The 19,542-nt window shown below is 38.7% G+C and overlaps 1 pseudogene across 3 annotated transcripts in view; it reads right to left on the reverse strand.

Moving 5' to 3' along the window:
- LOC309370744 (heparan sulfate glucosamine 3-O-sulfotransferase 1 pseudogene) overlaps positions 1 to 19,542 on the reverse strand; it is an 83,138-nt pseudogene that overhangs the window by 11,127 nt on the left and 52,469 nt on the right. Inside the window, exon 3 of one of the 3 annotated variants that reach the window (XR_014173481.1) lies at positions 10,618 to 10,793. The exons of the other annotated variants lie outside the window; for them this stretch is intronic. The product of XR_014173481.1 is annotated as a heparan sulfate glucosamine 3-O-sulfotransferase 1 pseudogene (transcript). The remainder of the gene's footprint in view (positions 1 to 10,617; positions 10,794 to 19,542) is intronic. 3 annotated transcript variants of the gene reach the window in all.

Genomic DNA, 19,542 nt, shown 5'->3' on the forward strand with positions numbered 1-19,542 from the left:
AAAAAACAAAAAAAAAATCACACACCAAACACCTCAGGATCTTAGTGTACTTTTAAGTACTTTGTGCTAAAATGCATAATGAATCTTAAATATAATTAGGCTTTTTGGTTGTTGTTTTTTCAAAAGAAAAGTCTATATTCCAATCACAGTATAAGAACATATTTATGCCAAGTGTCTGATGTACTGAAAATAAAAAAGTATCACATTGAATAAACAGTTTTCAGTATATCTTTAATAGTAATTTTAGAAAACTCTAGGTCTTTCTAGCTTGAAGGCTGGTAGGCACATCCAGTATGGAAGTATTTGCACTGAGCATAATTAGCCCTCAAATCAACAGTTGCCAGGGGGGAGCACCAACATCAAGATTCAGTTCAGATACCGATATTGCACTTTGGGAAGCAGCTCGTATCATCCTGAGGTGCTTCCATAGTCTTCCTGGTTTGACTCAGGGTCCGGATCCCACTCTGCCTCAGGAAGAACCAACTTTTACCATCTCTATTGTTGAAGCCTCTTTTGCAGGATAGGAAAACTACTGAGAAATTTCAACACACCACTTGCGCTAACCGCAAGTTTGATTCATGTGCTGTAGTTGTACAGTCTTGGGTTCCTGTTTATGTACTTCCTCTCAACTGTCTTCCTTTGTACTTTCACAAGCCTCTGCTATGCCTGAACCAGCTGAAACCTTTACTGCACCGAGATCATTAGGTGATTTATTCTATGCCAAACTTTTTTCAATTCAACAGTCCCTTTTACCTGGGGCCTTTGTCCTATGGCTACTATCTATAGTATATTTGTGACATATTAAACCATTAGTTTCCTGCAAGCTGTTTCCTGTAACGCAAGCAGATGGCATGCCTTCAGATCCACTGACGATTCAAAGCAATGCTAGAATATACTCTGCCTCTTGCTCCCACTACTGTTCATGCCAGCTTTAGAAAGAAGCTGAGAATTGCTCCTCTTGCCTACATCAGTGTTTGAGTTTGAGAGAATTCAGAACACACAGTGCTGCTGATGCTAATACTTCTGCTACTGCCATTACCAGACCCACCAGTCATTTGTCTAAACCTATCAGTAGGGTTGGGGGCTAGGGCACCCCATGGGTTGCCAGGTGCATGTGCCTCTCATGAATAAGAGGGGGGGGGGGGCTTAAATTAACAATTTCATTCTGGCAGAGTCAGAGAAAGGCACGCACACAACTGGGGGCTGGGCCTGAGTGCACGAGAGAAACAAGCAGAGTGAAAAATAAGATAAAATAGCTCAGTTTAATTGAAAAAGATTCACATGCAAAGTCCCAGATCTAGAGTGGGGCAAGGATAAAAACTCTACTAAAAAGGAAAATACAGGAAGAACAAACTGAACATCACAGATGAATACCAGCCCTAAAACTGAAAGTAGGAGAAAAGAGGAATAAGACTGCACAAAAATAAAAAAATTGTGCAGAAGTACTGGAACAGAAAAAACCAGAATGAAAATAAAGGTGGTAGATGTAATGCGTTATTTCTGGTAGACTGAAAATGATTCAGAAGTATAGTCAGTAGGAAGAGGGATACCACCTAATTCAGCAGAACTCTTCTATGTCTGCTCAGGAGAGAAAACTTGCTAAAGAACAATGAGCATTTGAGACAAATACACATATGTTTCTCTCAACTTCTCTCTCATGAAGCATTGTGATTGGACAGCCCTCTTAAATTCTAAACCTCTCAGTCAAAATGGCCTATCCCTCCTTCCCTCTCTGCCCACACTTTCCCACACATTCAAGGGCATTTCTTGTAAACTTGGTTTCCTTTGTCACAAAAAAATGATAGCAATGGGTAGGTGGGTGGGTTGCAACCAAGTCATCAGAATAGAACAAAGCTTTTGGGATTCCCCACTTCAACTTATGGGACCTTGTAGAAACCCTGTCTCACCTGGGACAAGCCCTGAAATGCTATGGGGCACCTGGTTCAGAAGCCACTGCTAAAAAAAACAACAAAAAACAAGCACTCTAGAACAGAGGCAGATGAACTTCAAGCTTGAGAGATCTATTTTGCTAGACCCCAAGATCCACCAGCTGGAGACAAAATAGTGGCTTAGGACAAGGGGCAGACATCCACTTAGAATTAAGGAATCTTAGCACAGGATTTTGTATTGGTACTGAGGTCACAATCCTTTCACTCAAAATGCATTCTTGATCCTGCCCCTCACCACACCCCAAAAACCCCAAGCCATGTGTTCCAGCAATTTAATTTGGAAAAAGGTTATTTACATTTTTAAAAAACTGAGAATCAGAAATCCTTGGTGCTCTTCTGCATATCATCCAAAGATCAACTACATTGGTGTTCTGCCCACTTCAGATTTAAAATTTAATTAAGGGCTTGCATATAGCAATGACACCTGTATTATTTACGGGAGTTTTCTCTCACTTTACAACACTGTCAGCTGAACTACTTTCAGTGCTGAATTTCAGTTCAATCTGAATTAATATGGTGGAATTTTAAAACTATTCAGAAACTGAGTTTATAAAATGTTAAGAAAGGCCTCCAGCTGCATGAAATCCATGGGGTGCAATATAATTAGAGCTTGGAAACGTTTTAGCTGTGACAAATAATTCTGCTGACACTGATACATCTTAACATTGAGGTAGGAGAATCTGGAGTGAAATTGGGAGCTGGACAAAGCAGCAGTAATACTTTAGTAACTTTCCACACCTGTGTAGTTGCTTTTCTTGTTGCTAAAATCATATTGGTAGAAACCAACCTAAGAATCAATACATTCCAGTAACATTTTACTACAATGTTTCTGCAGATTAGCACTGCACCACATTAGGATTGTTGATGATCAAACTCTTAGATGTTAACTAAAGTTTTGGGGAAAGGGAAGAAAAGCACTCTTGTAGACACGTTGGGTTGCAATCCCACTCTGTTACAATAATGCAAGTATATACAAACAATACAATAATGCACGCTAATCTCAAGAACCAATAGGAGGAAATCCACATTCATCATATTTAAAATAGCATTACTTTGAATGTGCCTAGAAACTTAATGGCATGTATCCACTTAGGGAATGCTTCTGTAAATGGATGTAGTAAATAAATAGTTACAAAAAGTATAATTTGATGTAGTTATCAGTGGAAAGGAGCAGCACTGATAATCACATGTAAATCAAATATGTACTATCATGGAAGAAACATGTATGCAATTGTACTTAGACATTCTGGATCTGAGACAATTCCTTTCTCTCCTCTACCCATAGTGTCTCTTTGTTCCCCTATCAGTACTTTCTCCTTTTCTGTCTCCTTTCCTGCCTGCATCTGGTCCCTGAGATCTATTGCTATAAAAATTTTTGGTCATTTTTCTTAATGCACCATTTATTTATTTTTGTTTGGAAGGAAGATATCTTGTACCAACTCAGACAAAGGTCCATCTAGCTAACTATTGTCTACACTGTAGGACTGCCCTCCTGTGGAGAACCATTTATCTACAGTGACTTGACATGCAGAAAAGGCTCCTTTCACCCTGCGACTACAAACCAACATTTTGGGTATGTGTTTAAGGACTTCTAGGATGCAAAGGGCTTTACAATTTTTTAAATCTCAATTCATCCTCACAAATGGGCATTTAAAAGGGTACAAGTCTCCATTATGGAAGGGCCTTGGTTTTTCATTGACATTATATAAAAAGGATAGCTGAAAGTTTATCCGCCATGCCTCTCCTATGAAGCAAGGGTAAGTCATGAAAAATAGGAATTTTCTGCCCGATTGCCTAGAAAGTCTTCAATGTGACATTTCAGTTAAGGAGACAGATTAGTGCTCCTAAAAACTATGGACACAGAAATGTCACAACAGTCATTATCCATTTGTATGTAACTATTCTATTTGTATTTAGACGTTTGATCTCCTTGAAGATACATGGGTCAGTGGTCTCTTTTTGGAGTTTAGACAGTTGACCTTAGTGTAGTTTGGAACAAAGGCAGGTCTGTCCTGAGAGATTTATACTTTTAAACAAAGTGAAGATTTGGTTCTGTAGAACATCTGACTAATGATTTCAAGTGTTGTGAATTTGGAATCAAATATGTCATATCAATAGTCCTAAATATCCAATTGTCCATTTTAAAAAGTTTAAGTTACATTTTTATCACAATCATGGCTGTGGTGGCACTTTAGGGCAGAGCAGTACTTTACTTCAGCAAACACAACAACAAGAAGAACAAATGGGCTGTAATTTGAAGTTTGCTCCAATTGGCAGTGGCCCTGTGACAATTTAGTCAGTTGTAATTGGAGATGCCAGGGACCAAAACTGGAACATTTGGTATGCAGAACATGCACACTTCCACTCAGCTACAGCTCTTCCTTTTCTGCTGCATTCTTTCCTCCCCATCCATTTTACTCCCAGTTTTCCCTAGTTAGGTTCCCACAGTTGGCAATTGGTCTTGGGCAAAGGTGAAGGAAAGCCACTCCCACTTTTGTCCTTCCTTCCTGAAAATGTTCCCATGTCTTCCTGTTTTACTAGAAACACTGCACTGGGAACCTAGTTTTCATGAGGTAACATGTCTAGCACTTGGAACTAACTTCTTTAGTCTTTGAATTCACATTTTTGCCCTGGCTATAATATGGTTAGATCATAATTTGGGGAATTAAAGACCCTTGACACCTGAGGTAAATATTTTAGGGCTCACTCAAATTCTTTCATCTGTGACATGTTTTAACTGATTTCATTTTTGTTTGGTTTTTAAATTGTTGTAACCCACCCAGGGACCTCATAGTGAGAAATGGGTAACAATATTATTAAAAAATAAATGTGAACTGCTCATTTACTACATTGAAGTATGAAACCAACAATTCATGACAATTGCCAAATCTTCAAATGGCAATTCCAGGCTAGGAGCTCATTTGTAAACACTAAAAAAGAACCTGTGTACATGCATGAAAAAATGTTTAAGATTATTTCATTTCGATTAATTGGGTTGGTTACACTGAAACTTTGTCATAAAATGCCTCTGATCTCATAATTTAGGCCAGCAGACAGGAAAACAACAAATCATTTAGAGTCATTTAATTTCTTTTCTTGTGTGCAACACATCAGGAAAAGAACAATCTTGATTGTAATCCACCTCAACTAACATGCACTCAGGGTTTTTTTGTTTTGCTAAGGAAAGTGATACATGTGATATAAGACAATTTAATCTAGAAGCTGGAGGAAAGATGACAAGTGGATGAAAAGCAGCCAAGTCAAACAAAAGCACATGCCATAGGTGCTCTAATACAAACTGACTACTGCCTTTCTGGAAAGAAAACACAGAAGTTAATGCTGATGCTGAAAGGCAACAGGCTGAGATCAGAAATACATTTTCATTAACAAAAATTACATGGCACCAGCTCAATCAGATACACAAGGAACATAATACAGAGCAATGGGCTTACATTCTTCATGTGAACATAGGAAACGGAAGCAATAAAGATTAATTCAGAATGTGTTACTACTTGATGTACCCCTTAACAAAGTCTTCGACAAGCCATCTGGAGGACAAAGGAGCTATTTTATCCTTGGATTATATTGACAAATTCCACCACCACACACAAATACACAACCATGTAAACCAGGGATGGAGAAAACTTTTCAGCCTGAGGGATGCATACCTTTGTGGGCAGCCTTTTAGGAGCTGTATCCCAGTGGTGGGCAGGGCCAGAGGAAAATGTGGGCAGAGCAAGGAAGGTAAATTTTACCTCCATACATCAGAATAGATTTGCACATACAATCCTTCACCCAGACAGGCAAGAGACATATTCAGGGTCCAATACAAGGGAGGGTTCATTGAGGGTGTGGCCTGGGGATAATGGGCGTGGCTGAGGAGGTGGTACAACTTTGAGAGAGTCTTGAGGATCAGACAGAGAAGGCTGATGTAAACGCTTGACATATAGGGATGCATACCGAAGGAGCTGGCATTAAATTCCATTATTGTAGCTGTACTGAAATAGCAGCTGGCATCCTTCATGCTAGCATCATTTTACAACTGTATGAACTAAAGCACGGTTTAATGATGATGAAGAGACAGAACATTTCTTTGCTTTTCAAGTTGTGTCACACAAACTGTTGCATTTTCAATGGTCTCTGTGTAGCTACCTGGTCATATGCACCAGTGCTTAAACAGGTAACAGTCTAACAGTAAAATAAACTTGGCACCCATGTACAACTGAGTAAACTGGAACAACCATACATTTATAAAAGAGAGCAACTCAAAATGACTTAAAATCTCTACCTTGCCACAGGCAGCCCAATAGCAAAGAACACATAAATGGTAGGTGGCTGTGTTGGTCTATTAGGAACAAAAAAAATTCCAAAAATATCCCCAGTAGCATGATACCTTTACTAGGACCAAGTAAAAACCACAAACTAGTGAGCTTTCAGGTTCTCCAGAACTCTTCTTCTGACATGAAGTTCAGTAAAATGATATGGGTGGGAGAAAAGAAAAGGCTAAGCATTGGCAGTGGACACACACAAAAATGCACCTAATTTGTCTTTTATTAATTCTTAACTTGGTGTACCACCTAAAATTAGTATCCAGCTTTGCTGATGCCATATTTCTTTTTTTCTACCTTAGCAAAGGTCATAGCTTGTGGGTTCTGCTGAGTGCTGGAGTCAGATCAAAGCACTTATTAGTGTTTATATTTTCCTTCTCCCAGTATGTCTCAGTTTAGCACCTAGCAGGGTCTGATCTAATTAAGGCTGCAGTTTATGTGAACATTTGCCCGGGAGTAAGTCCCATTGAACTCAGTTAAGAACTATTTCTGAGCAGACTTGCATGGAACTGCACTGTTAAGTCTGCATAACACCTCCTGTGCTCCATTATAAGATTTAAAATAATCTGCTGACTTAGGGGCTTCAACATCATGCCTAGCTCCCCAGCCACTGTTGTTTTGCTTAACATTCCCGCTTAGCAGAAATCAATCACTTGCCTATTAGTTGGTGACATTTTAATTGGTCCTAGCTTCTGTGTTTTTTGAATAGTGTTAAGGGCACCAGTGAAGCAGTATGCAATATGAAAGATATACCCCAGAATTTCCCAGATATACCCCAGATGACTGAGCATCCTTCCCAGGTTTCACATGACTACGCTTGCTTCAAAAGCTGCATCTCAGTATCATCCAAAACAGTTCAAGGGAACCTGGGGTGTACATCTGGAATGATAAATCCAAGCTGCTTGGGCCATGGCCTTGTCTTATCCCAATATAATGAGTATGGCCTCACAGTGCCACACCACACTGGTTGCTAATAAAAAAAAGTAAAATTAGCCTTTCTTCCCATATAATGACAATTGCAAAAGGAAGGAAGAGGCAAGAAAAGCTAAAGGCTTCAAGGGAGTTTAAATGCAAGAGCACATCTCTGTCTGAGCTTTGTTGTTTGTAGTCAAAGGTCTTTACAATATAAACAATAAACAAACAAGCAATCCAATCCAAGAGCAAGTTAAAAACATATTGATTTTTAGAACTGCAAATTATCTAAACTTTAATACTGTAATATAATTTGGATTTTTTTTTAACCCACCTTGACAGTATACTGTTTCAGGTTTATAAAAGCGAATGAAATCTGGCTGTGACATCTGTCACTCCATAGATCTTTAGGGCTGATCTGCAGATGCTCGTGCATGGCTCTCTTTGTTGATGACCACTGGCCTTTTCACTACTATATTTCATTTTATGAGATTAATGAAAAGTGTTGCAGTGAATGATAACTTAACTATTATCATGAAGTGCCCTTGTGGTAATTCAAGAAGGTAACATGCTGTCCTTCATTTAACAGGCCATACAGAAACTTCTTTTAATCCAATGCCTTCAGAACTGATTTAGTGCTGATTGATTTACCATACTATTCCTTTCAACACTTATTTTCAGTATTCCTTTCTGGGCTAAAATTGCTTTTTTGTGCCTCTTTATCTGAACATAAAAATGTAGGGATTAAAGGCTTAGTGGTCAGCTAAATATATGTTCAAATACTGTAGTTTCCATAGGTTCTTCATATCTTTCTTGGATCAAAAGACCAGGGTTATAGCAATCATTAAACATTAAAAAGACAAATGTGAAAACTATTTTGGTAAAAACGTCTGTTTAGAAATCATCATTGATCATATTATCTGACTACCTCTTACGTTTTGAGTTTTTTATTCCCTTTGTGCTTATGATCGGCAAAACTTGCTATATATTTTGTAGCCTATCTCCCTCTCCAGTAATCATTCTTTTAAAATGCTATGTTGATTTTTGTCGTTACCAACTCTCTTTTTCAGAATTATATATAAAATGTGAAATCTCCATGCCTCAGAAACATACATACAGGGGACAATAAATCCAAATTTGAAATTGAACTGTAAGTTATACAATAAACAGAAAGAGTTATTTCTGTTTATAACTCACTAAGAAAGCAATGAAATTGAAGAATGCAGGCTATCAGTTAATGATGACAGCTCTTTCTGAATACAGTGTGTATATATATGGATATTTCCCAAAAATACATTTAAGAAGACAGAGCAGTTTCCTTCTCTCAAAACCTTAACTTTTGTATGTTGTGCTATTCTTTCTAATGCTGTATTATCATTGCAAGATACATTGTGGTGGTAGCATTTACATTTACTAAGTAAAACCAGTTTCATGGTTAGGTCCTGCTTGCTACTCAGAGTGTGCATGCGAAAGAGTAATTAAATTAAACAAATGCAAAACTGACTAAAGGATACATTGTCAATAATGATAATAAAAATAAAGAGGAGCTTCATAGGGGCTTGGAGTCTGCTACTGTAGCAGGTAATGTTCCAGGCATAGGAGCCAACTCCTAGAGGACAACAAAGTTCCTTCACCCCCCAAAAAAAATATTTGAGGGGGCCGTCCCCCTCATAGTTGATGGGCACTGCCATTCAAATAGTGTGTGTGTGTGTGTGTGTGTGTGTGTGCACACGCGCGCTCCATCTTGTGATCAATAAAATATGTGGGGTGGGGCTTACCTTCCCCCACCCCAATATTTTATTAAAGTTGGCACCCCTGGTTCCAGAAGCATCCAGAGTGCTATCTGGTCTGTGGTTAATGGATGAATTTTAGTTTCTAAGGACGGGTACTGGTGACCATTTTTGTTCTTGCACCTCATTGCTGATAAGTGGTGAGAATGGGCCTTTTTTGTAGTAGTTTCCTTTCTATAGAATGCTGTCTCCAGTGAGGCCTGCCTGGCACCAACTTTGTCAACATTTGGGCATGGGCAAAGATCCTTTTGTTTTCCCAGGCATTTGGGCAGCACCGATGATTTTTTTTATTTTCATGCCTATGTATTTTTTAAAAAGTTATTACTGCATTTTATTTTATTTTGCAAATTATTTTTGTAAATTGCTTCAGGACATTTGTTGGGAGAAGCAATTTATTTACAAGTTCAATAAGCTATCTGCTGTCAAGAACTGCATCAACTGAAAATTCAGGAACCATGAACTGTTTTAAGTGTAAGTACTCCCACTTTCCCACATGCAAATGTGTGGGAGCCATAGGGCAATAGAAATCCAGCAGATTTATCTTGTTAACAAAGCAGCAGGAAATATTGCCTAAGATCTCTGAAGGGCCAGGAATGCTAGAGAGGAATGACAAAGGAACCATCAGAGTATCCCCCTTGCTGAGATTTAACATTTAACATGAAGCTAGTATCAGGATTAGTTAATATGCAAAGCATAGTGTTTTGAAACTCAATAGTAAACTAAAAAGGGGAACAGTTTCTTGCAGAAAAGTTTGGCCCCTGTGCACCCTCTACCCTCCCCATCTTGATAATCTTTTGAGGCCATCAAATGGGGCAAAAATGTTTGACTCCTCTATATAACTATGTCAAGAATGGCCCACTTTTTCCACATTGTAAAACTCAGGTAGCTGGAAGAAAGAGTAGATGATCATACTAGCTCCTGTGAAGACCAGCTAATCCCTGGAATCAGTATGAAGCCCACAATAATATAAAAATACAACACATAACTTACTGGGGAAGTTCAAACCTAACTTTTTTAATCCTCCATGCTTTAAGGATCAGGAATGTGCCCCAATTATCTACCTTTTTGTTTAACACTAGAATTGCAAATGAACTGATGGTTGAACCATCCTTTCCAAAAGACACTTTAAAAAGTGCTTCACTCTGTCTTTAATTTCATTACTGTTTAACCTGCTTTAAAAGTTTCCAAAAATTCCTTTAGCACCCCTTTCTTTATCCCTCCTCTCAGTCCCAAGCAGCTGCGGATGTGTGAGAAAGCACATATTTAGCACAGAAAACACCCCAGCCTTTATGGGCTATTAGGAACTAAGACTAGGAAGAGAAACATAACCCTGAATCTAGGTAGCCAGAAATGTAAGTGCATGAATGAAAAGACCAATGCAGGTAATTAGCTGACTCATGACTCAGTCTTACTCCACGGCACCTTTCCTTCAACATCCTCCCTTCACTCTTTGCAGACACACTTCTCCTATAAACATTTGATCAACAGCCAGTGTCTTCTGGTCATTGTTCCAGTAAGACCTCCATTGCATGTCCTCTTTCAAACATCATCCCAACTGGCTACCCAGCTTGTCCTAGGAGCAGAACCAACAAGGGAAACAAGAATGGTTAGGGTAACACTGAGCTAATGAGGTCTCACCCTTGATCATGCTCCACCAGTGAATCTCTGGGCAAGACAGATTTGTACTCCTCAGTTAGTTGGGGTGTTGTCCTCCATCATAGTGGCAGTTCTGTCCTGCCTTAGTGGGTTTAAGCTGGGCAAAAGACCACACTGGAAGTTTTCTATGAAATCCCTGCAACCACGTATTTATTCTGCTGCATTGTAAAGAGAGACAAAGCACTCAAGTTTTCAGTGAACAATATTTATATCATCACAAAACTCAAGGCAATTTTGCTTTGAGTTTCTATTAAGATGACTTAATAATAAGACTGCTTCAGGAACCATAATTATAGGACTTTCAGAGGAATAATTATTCACATTACAGTTGCATATTATATAGCTGCTTATGGGTTTCAGAGCAAGTCTCTTTATGTGACTGAGTAGGCAGCAAGATCCATAAAGACTGTACTTAATCATTAATTACAATTCTCTGAATATTAGTTATGAGAAGACTATAGAAACGTTGATGCTATATTTAGGGGCCAAAGAAAGGAAACAAAGCAGCCTTTGGGGTGTATAAATTAGATCATGAACCATATCATAAACCCAACAGTGTATCATATACGGAATGTTTATGTGTGGTAGAGCTCCCTGCAGAGAAAAAGGTTGTGACCCAGAGCAGCAATTTGCATGAATGCAAGCGAACTATTTTCCAATTCATAACTTTCTTTGTACTGTTCACTACCGCAGACAAAGAGGTAAGAGAAGCCATTTCTTAAACTAATATGCCTGTTTTGGCGGGATCAAGCATGAGCTTTCCAGAATGCTCTTCTGCAGTACTTTTATTCTTCTTCAGTGGGTACACAAAGGTATGCAGTGATGGCACCTTTTTTTTGTTAAAAAGTGTGGCACTTAACTGTAACAACTTTATGGTGAGTACTGGCACCTCTTTTTCTCTTCAGTTATGTGTAGCTGCTCCCTTACATTCATGTAACATGTCTATAATGTTAGCCAAAATTTATCCACCAAACCTTTCACTCATTAGAATCCCATTAGCAGGAGTTGTTAGGGACAATGGCTCTGTATTATTACTCCAATCTGCATATATGTACCCTAGACAGAATTCACTGTCTCTCCTCTTTGGTTCTCTAAGAGTAACTTGTTTCCTTCATCTAACAATCTAATTAAAATATGCTGTACTAGCTGCTCATCATATAATTCAAATGAACTATAGAACTTGAATAAAATGTACTGTACATTTGATGGTTATAAAGTGCCTCTTTCAAAACAGTAAACAAGTAATGGGGTAATTTGCAGGGCAGCCTTGGTCACAGGTTTGTCTTCCTTGGTATGTAATTTCCTCCCCATCATCAGATTATCCTACATTTTTTCTAAATGCGTCCTTGGTGGAGTTGACTATTTCAGCACTATTTTCCTAGTTTGATCCAATGACTAACAGAACAGCCAGCATTAGAAATAGAATTAGTTCTCTGAAGAGTGCATCTTGTGCCTTTTTGTCTATCAAATTAAGCAGGAACAAAGCAGGCTTGACAGATAGGGGGTTTCCAATGATGTTTAACACATATGCCCTGTGTCAACGTGAATTGTACACATTTGCTTAAAAGGCTAGTTCTCAGCAAAAATCCCAGCTGAGGCTTGATCCTGTTTCAATTGTCACCAGTTTTTTTGGCAGATAAAAGCAGATGTTTAACCGCAAGTACACCAGTTACAACAGATGCAAGGCACTGTATTTTGTACTCAGGAATCTGAATCTGAAGTACAAAATATCACGTGAGAAGAATGTTGAGAACCAGCATTTTCTAATGTGTAGTTCAAAGTGTTGTAAAGCTATATTTACTATTCAGGACCAGGCTTAATAATTAGATCAAACTGAATTTTAGAATATATTAAAATATAATAGTGTCAATGGGTTCACTGTAGAAGGCTCTTAATAGAAGAAATGGAACATTTATTCTGCGAGGGGCAAGAGACTTTGTGCTGGCCATGGTTTTCCCCACCTCTATTGCCCTACTCTCCAGCCCCAGGAACCTTGGGGGGTATTTCCAAAGGGAGAACTGTAAGGGGTGTGAGACATTGTCTGTTCTCATGGGGTGACTGGTTTCACCTGTGCAGCCCCCACCCCCAGCCTGAGGAACTTTCAGAACAAAGTTGCTGCCCTGTGCATTATATTGAGGTTTCAACTAGTCTGACATGATGAGTGAATAGGGAGCAGAAACAGAGATGAGGAGAAGAAAGGGCTACTTAAGAGAAATGACAACTTTAACATCTACTGGTACTTCTGCCCCAGCATGCTGCCACCTTGCTCCCTCAGTAAGGAAAGGCAAAGAAGGGCAAAAGAGCCTCACCTCCTGTACCCTCAATCAAGTCTATCTGAGCAATAGCCTCTCCCAAGTCATTGCTTTAAGAACAACAGAAGCTGGGAAGGGAGAAGAGGAGTTTAGGATACATTTTTTTAAAAAAATAGTTGTGTATAGTTTCTCAATTTAATTCTTCTACATGGTTTTGTATGTATTGTGGTATTTCATGCATTGCGACTTGCTGTTTTTTATTGATTATAGTTTAGTAATTATTTATTGTAATTGTTAAGACTGAATTTCTGTATAGCTATTTGCTAATATTTTTATATTTACTTTTACTGTGGACTATTGTATTATAGAATAATAGAATTGCAGAGTTGGAAGGGACCCAACTAAAACATCAGTGACAGAAACCATGAAACCTCTAATGCTGCCATCTGTAGGGTGGCCACATGTCCTCTTTTTTTAGGACACGTCCTCTTTTTTCATGGGTAGAGTTGTCATAATGATCCATAGTTTAAGGTAGAAGTTGGCAAATGTGTCCTCTTTTTTGCTCTTCAGAATATGGCAGCCCTATCCAAGAGAGTCTGTTCCACTATTTAACAGCTCTTACTGTCACTTCCTCCCAAGTTTCCCAATTCTTCAACTTCATTAATGAGTTCCTGATCAGTTAGTGAGGACCAGGTCCAAGACCCTTGTTGATGAACCCCTTGTTGCTTCTTCCACCTTCTGGGAAATGGAATTGTCAGCGAGGCAATGGAGGAAATGGATTACTGAACATTACTTTATTTCATATGAGTTGTTTATTTTAAAGTTATGTTTTTATTAGATTACAACTCTTTTGTATTGGATCAGATTATTTATAAGGTGTGTGATTCTTATATTCTGTGGTTACAAACCACCTAGGTGGTATACAAATTAAAAGTGAAATGAAATGAAAAATTATCAAGCATATTAACTAGATAGTTCCATCATTTCCAGAGGTGTTCCATCATCATCACCACCACCCTGCCCTTCCCTGGCATAAATTGTTTTGATATTCTTTTTTTAAACTTAACTTGCAGTTAACAGAATGATCTGTTTCCCCACTGTGTTTACCCTTTGGGGGGGAAATGAATGGTGCTTTATCTACAATAGCATTTTAATTATGTATTGATAATCTACAAGATAATAGTTAAATGTTCATAATCCATGCGGGAGATAACAGACCACTTCAGGGATTGAAGGAAGAAAATACTTCTGTAATTATAAATGTTTAAAGAACAAGGGCCAATTAGTTGATGATTACTGAAATTACGTTGTCTGTTCTTCAGACCTAGCCAGGAACCAGCCACTGTGATAAACTAGTGTTTTGTTTTTTTGCTTTACAAAGGAACATGACAGGGGAGAATGCATTCAACAAAACAACTTCAATCTTGGGCAGCATCTTTTCAAAATGACACAACTTACACACCACCACAATTTAATTTCCATTTTTTCCTGAGCACACTTTTAAATATCTGTATGTTTTAAGTGGTTAACAATTAAAAAGACCCTCCCCCAGGCAAAAACAGGCTGATGTACAAAACTATGATGCCAAGCATGACAGAAGATTCAAGTGAAATGAACAGCCTAAATGAAATTACTGGCTCAATATTTTATCTTGAAATTATGAAGAATACTGCATCTTCATTAGTATACAGTACACAGTCCTTTAAATCTATTTCCTAAGGCCACCTCATATTTTAACCTTACAACTCCGTATAATAATTCAATATAATATACAAATATGGGGTACAATTCAACCCTTTCCAAATACCAAGTATACCAAGCCTTTTATAGATGTATCCAGAGGTCCCAGTCATCTTCAAGCATTGGCTTGCAGGCTACCATCATAAAAAGCATGCACTTCTCACAGCTAAGCAGGTGAGCTGCAATGAACCTAACCCAGTAGCAGCACGTTCAGACGTTATGGGGATTCCCTCTCGTACACAAAGAAGGGATGGATGGTGCTTTATTTTTCCATCAGCTTCTATAGTTCTTAAATACACCCAGCAGTTCTTATTACATCTTACAATATTATTTATTACAATGGTAAGTATGCTTATCATATGTAGCATTTTTGAGTACAATACTAAATTTAAACTCCAGACTTTAAAAAAACAAAACAAAAACAAAACACAGGCAATTGTACAAAGACCTAAAGATATAAATTGCACAATGTGCCATTAAGGTAAAGGTAAAGGTACCCCTGCCCGTACGGGCCAGTCTTGACAGACTCTGGGGTTGTGCGCCCATCTCACTTAAGAGGCCAGGGGCCAGCGCTGTCCGGAGACACTTCCGGGTCACGTGGCCAGCGTGACATCGCTGCTCTGGCGAGCCAGAGCCGCACACAGAAACGCCGTTTACCTTCCCGCTGGTAAGCGGTCCCTATTTATCTACTTGCACCCGGAGGTGCTTTCGAACTGCTAGGTTGGCAGGCGCTGGGACCGAGCAGCGGGAGCGCACCCCGCCGCAGGGATTCGAACCGCCGACCTTTCGATCGGCAAGTCCTAGGCGCTGAGGCTTTAACCCACAGCGCCACCTGCGTCCCTTAATGTGCCATTAGGTTTCTTCAAATTCACAGTACTACTGTACCAAATGGACAGATCTTTCTTATTTCAGTAAGTGGTTTCTGTTCCTCGAAGGGAAAAAAAGGCATATATATTAATTATTTCAACATATTCTTGTCAGTTGTACAACAAAATCACCGAGAGGCTGTTTTAATTCTCTGTTCCAAATGTGATACTTCACCACTGTTGAACTTGTCAGACCTTGATTAATATTCCTTACAATATACATGACATGTTTGCAATTTTCAGCATTTGGTCACTTTTTAATTAATATTGGGAAGAACTTTGCGAATTGTTTCATCATTTATCTATCACACAGAATTGTCACCTACGAAAGGCTAGCACTGATAGAGAAGTTAATTAACTCAATTTTAGTAGTTTCTTAAAATAAGTTACTGTTTTATAAATACATGACATAATTCAAAGTTAAGAATAAATGAGAAAATGTGGGCCATTACATTTGCAGGTATCCATTCTAAGAAAAGCACTACAAATGCTTGAAAATGAAGAACCCAGTATGTTTTTTTGATCTGGGGTGGGGTGGGGTTTGGCCACTTTTACATACTTGGTCTTCGTGATGCAGAGCTACTTTATAAATTATATTTTGTAAAGATCACCCAGTCCACCACGGACATATTATTTGCTAGCCTACTGTGGGATTCCCATGGGGCATGACAGAAAGAATTTCCCTGTTTTGTTGTTCTCAGGTTTCATCAGCCCAGTTGGCACAGCCAATGACTGGGGATGCTTGCTTGTCCCTAGTGTGTAAGCTAAGAATCACTCTGTTGGATCTGACCAAAATGCCTATCTAGTCCAGCTTCCTGTTCTCAAGAGTGGCCAACCACACACAAGCAGGAGGTAAGGACAGCAGCACTTCCCACACATACTCCCCAGTACTGACATTCAGAGACGTACTGCCTCTAATACTGGAAGTGGTACACAGCCATTGCAACTAGTAGTCATTGATAGTGTTATCCTCCATGAATTTGTCTGGTCCTCTTTTAAAGTCATCACTAGGCCATGTAGTATTTAATTCCATATTTTAGCTAGGTATGTGCTATGTGAAGAAATATTTCCTTTTGTCTGTACTTAATCTCCCAATGTTAATCTTCAATGGATGGGCCTGGGACAAAAGCTTCTTTCTATCTACTTTCTTTATATTCCAATTAGGTCAAATACTTGAGAAGTGTCCTCCAGTTTGCCCTCTTACATTCCTATTGCTAAGAGTCCAGAAATATGCCAATTTCTGTAGTTCTGACTGCAGAATTCCTTTTTATATATTGCAGATTTCTTGAAGCCTGTCTCCAAACCTGCTTTTACAGAGGGAACCAGCATCTGTAAAGTAAGGGGATTAGTCTAAACACCTGGGTTCTTAAATTAGGGCTTAGAGTGGTATCTCAGTTTTGATTGTTATTCTGAACACTAAAGAAATATGTCCTGGATCTCTTCTGTGCCACAACTGTGACAATCTGATTGCACAATATTAAAATAAGCTATTGGCAAACTATGCAGAGATAGAGTTGTTACAATTACATTTTTTTTCCTTTTTACAAACTAGTAAATTCTCATTTCAGTTTTAATGAGTATACTCAGTTTTAATGAGTATAATGAGTCAAGCACCTTTATTTACACTGAAATTTGCAAGAAATGGAAAAGGAATTTTTTTTTAAAGAAAGGTAAGCAGATCCTTGAATACATGCAGTGTATTATAATAGTAAAGCATAAACACAGAGTCAACCGTAGTCAGTCTATCAACTCTGTGTTTAAATACACATGTTAATAACATATGGTAGGTAGAGAAAAGGAAATGTATTGATAATTTTATTTATTTATTTATTTAGGCCCCTCGACTTGAAGTAATGCCAGACAAATCTCTCTTTTTGTAATATACAAGCTTGGTGGATCAGGGAAATACCGTGGACATAATGTATCTTGATTTCAGCAAGGCTTTTGACAAAGCCCCCCACCCCATGGCAGTCTTGTGAAGAAACTGGTAAAATGTGGACTGGGTGAGGTATCCGTTTGATGGATTTGTAACTGGTTGACTGACCAAACCCAAAGAGTGCTCACTAACTGATCCTTGACATCCTGGGGGGAAAATGACAAGCAGGGTCCTGCACGGTTCTGTCCTGGGCCCGTTGTTGTTCAACATCTTTATAAATGACTTGGATGAAGGAATTGATGGGATTCTCATCAAATTTGCAGATGACACCAAACTAGGAAGGATAGCTAATGCCACAAAAGACAGATTCAGGATTCAAAATGACAGTAACATATTGGAGAACTCATTTCAAACTAAGAAAATGAATTTCAATAGGGACAAATGTAAGCTTCAACACCTAGGCAGGAAGAACCAGCTGCCCAAATATAAATTTGGGGATACCTGGATTGTCAGTATTATGTGTGAAAAGGATCTAAGAGTCTTAGCAGACCACGAACTTAACAGGAGTCAACAGTGTGATGCAGCAGCAAAAACAGCTAAAGCTATTCTAAGGTGGCATCAATGGAAGTATAGTGTCATGATCAAAGGAAGTCATAGTACTGCTTTATTCTGCCTTGGTCTGACCACACCTGGAGTACTGTGTCCAGTTCCGCAAATCACAATTTAAGAGGATATTGACAAGCTGAAATGTGTGCAGAGGAGGGCAGTCAAGGTGATAAAGTGTTTGGAAACCAAACCTTTTGAGGGAATTGGATATATGTAGCCTGGTAAAGAGGGACGCGGGTAGCATTGTGGGTTAAACCACAGAGCTTAGGACTTGCTGATCAGAAGGTCCCCGCGACAGGGTGAGCTCCCGTTGCTCGGTCCCTGCTCCTGCCAACCTAGCAGTTCAAAAGCACGTCAAAGTGCAAGTAGATAAAGAGGTACCGCTCCGGCAGGAAGGTAAATGGTTTTCCGTGCGCTGCTCTGGTTCGCCAGAAGTGGCTTAGTCATGCTGGCCACATGACCCAGAAGCTGTACGCCGGCTCCCTCGGCCAATAAAGCAAGATGAGCGCCGCAACCCCAGAGTCGGCCACGACTGGACCTAATGGTCAGGGGTCCCTTTACCTTTAGCTAGCCTGGTAAAGAGGAGACTGAGTGGTGCAATGTTGCTCTAGAATCCACTTAGAAGTTGAGCCATCACAGTTTGGGTCAGCTCCTGTTTCAGAGAAGCCTTATGTACATAATTAGAAATAGCTGGGAAACAGTACTCTGAACCATTGCAGGTACCTCAGCCTTCAGTAAATGAGCAATCCCAGACTACACAGCAGCTCCTACAAGTATAGTGCAACCCTATAAAGACCAGGCTGTTTCCTAATTTCCAAACCCAGAAATTGTCCAGCCACAGCATCTCTTTATCAAGGTTTAGCTTCAATTTATTATCCTTCAGATAGCCCACTATAGCAAATAGAAACTAAAATAGTATTTTCTACAAATAACATCTTTAATGCTATCTGTTAAATCATTTACATCTTAAATATAGAACTTAATTTTTAAGGAATATGATGATAATGTTTTATTTAAAAATTCCCTAGTATTGGTATTAAGGCCATATTTAGTTATTAAACAACCATTCCATAATAAACAAACAAAAATAATATAGAATAAGTATATGTACAAAGGAAAACATGCAGCATACAATAATTAAAATGCTAAGTATCCTTAACTTGAGTGTAACATAAACAGCAGCTGATGAGATTACTCCAAATAAAAAATATGGTTGCACTACACCATGTACCGTATCCAGATTTTCTTAGCTGAGTTATATCATATCACCACTTCAAAAATTGTGCAAACTTAAGAACCATACTAAATTTTGTCTGATTTGTAAATACTGAAATAAAGGAATATGTTATTTATCTGTTTCTTCCACAATGTCTGCATAACTCTTCATCAACCCTTTTTGAAAAATAATTTCTTGATTTCAATTAGCCTATACTCCAAAGCATTTAAACTGCCAGAATTTAGACCACTGTTAAAATTATAAAAATTATGGGCATATTTATGAATATCTTTTCATAATTTATGCTTCAATAAATATGAAATGTGTATCCATGTTCCCTTTTGTTTCAAC

The sequence above is a fragment of the Podarcis melisellensis genome (assembly GCF_964234715.1).
Source record: "Podarcis melisellensis genome assembly, chromosome: 5".
Lineage (NCBI taxonomy): Eukaryota > Metazoa > Chordata > Lepidosauria > Squamata > Lacertidae > Podarcis > Podarcis melisellensis.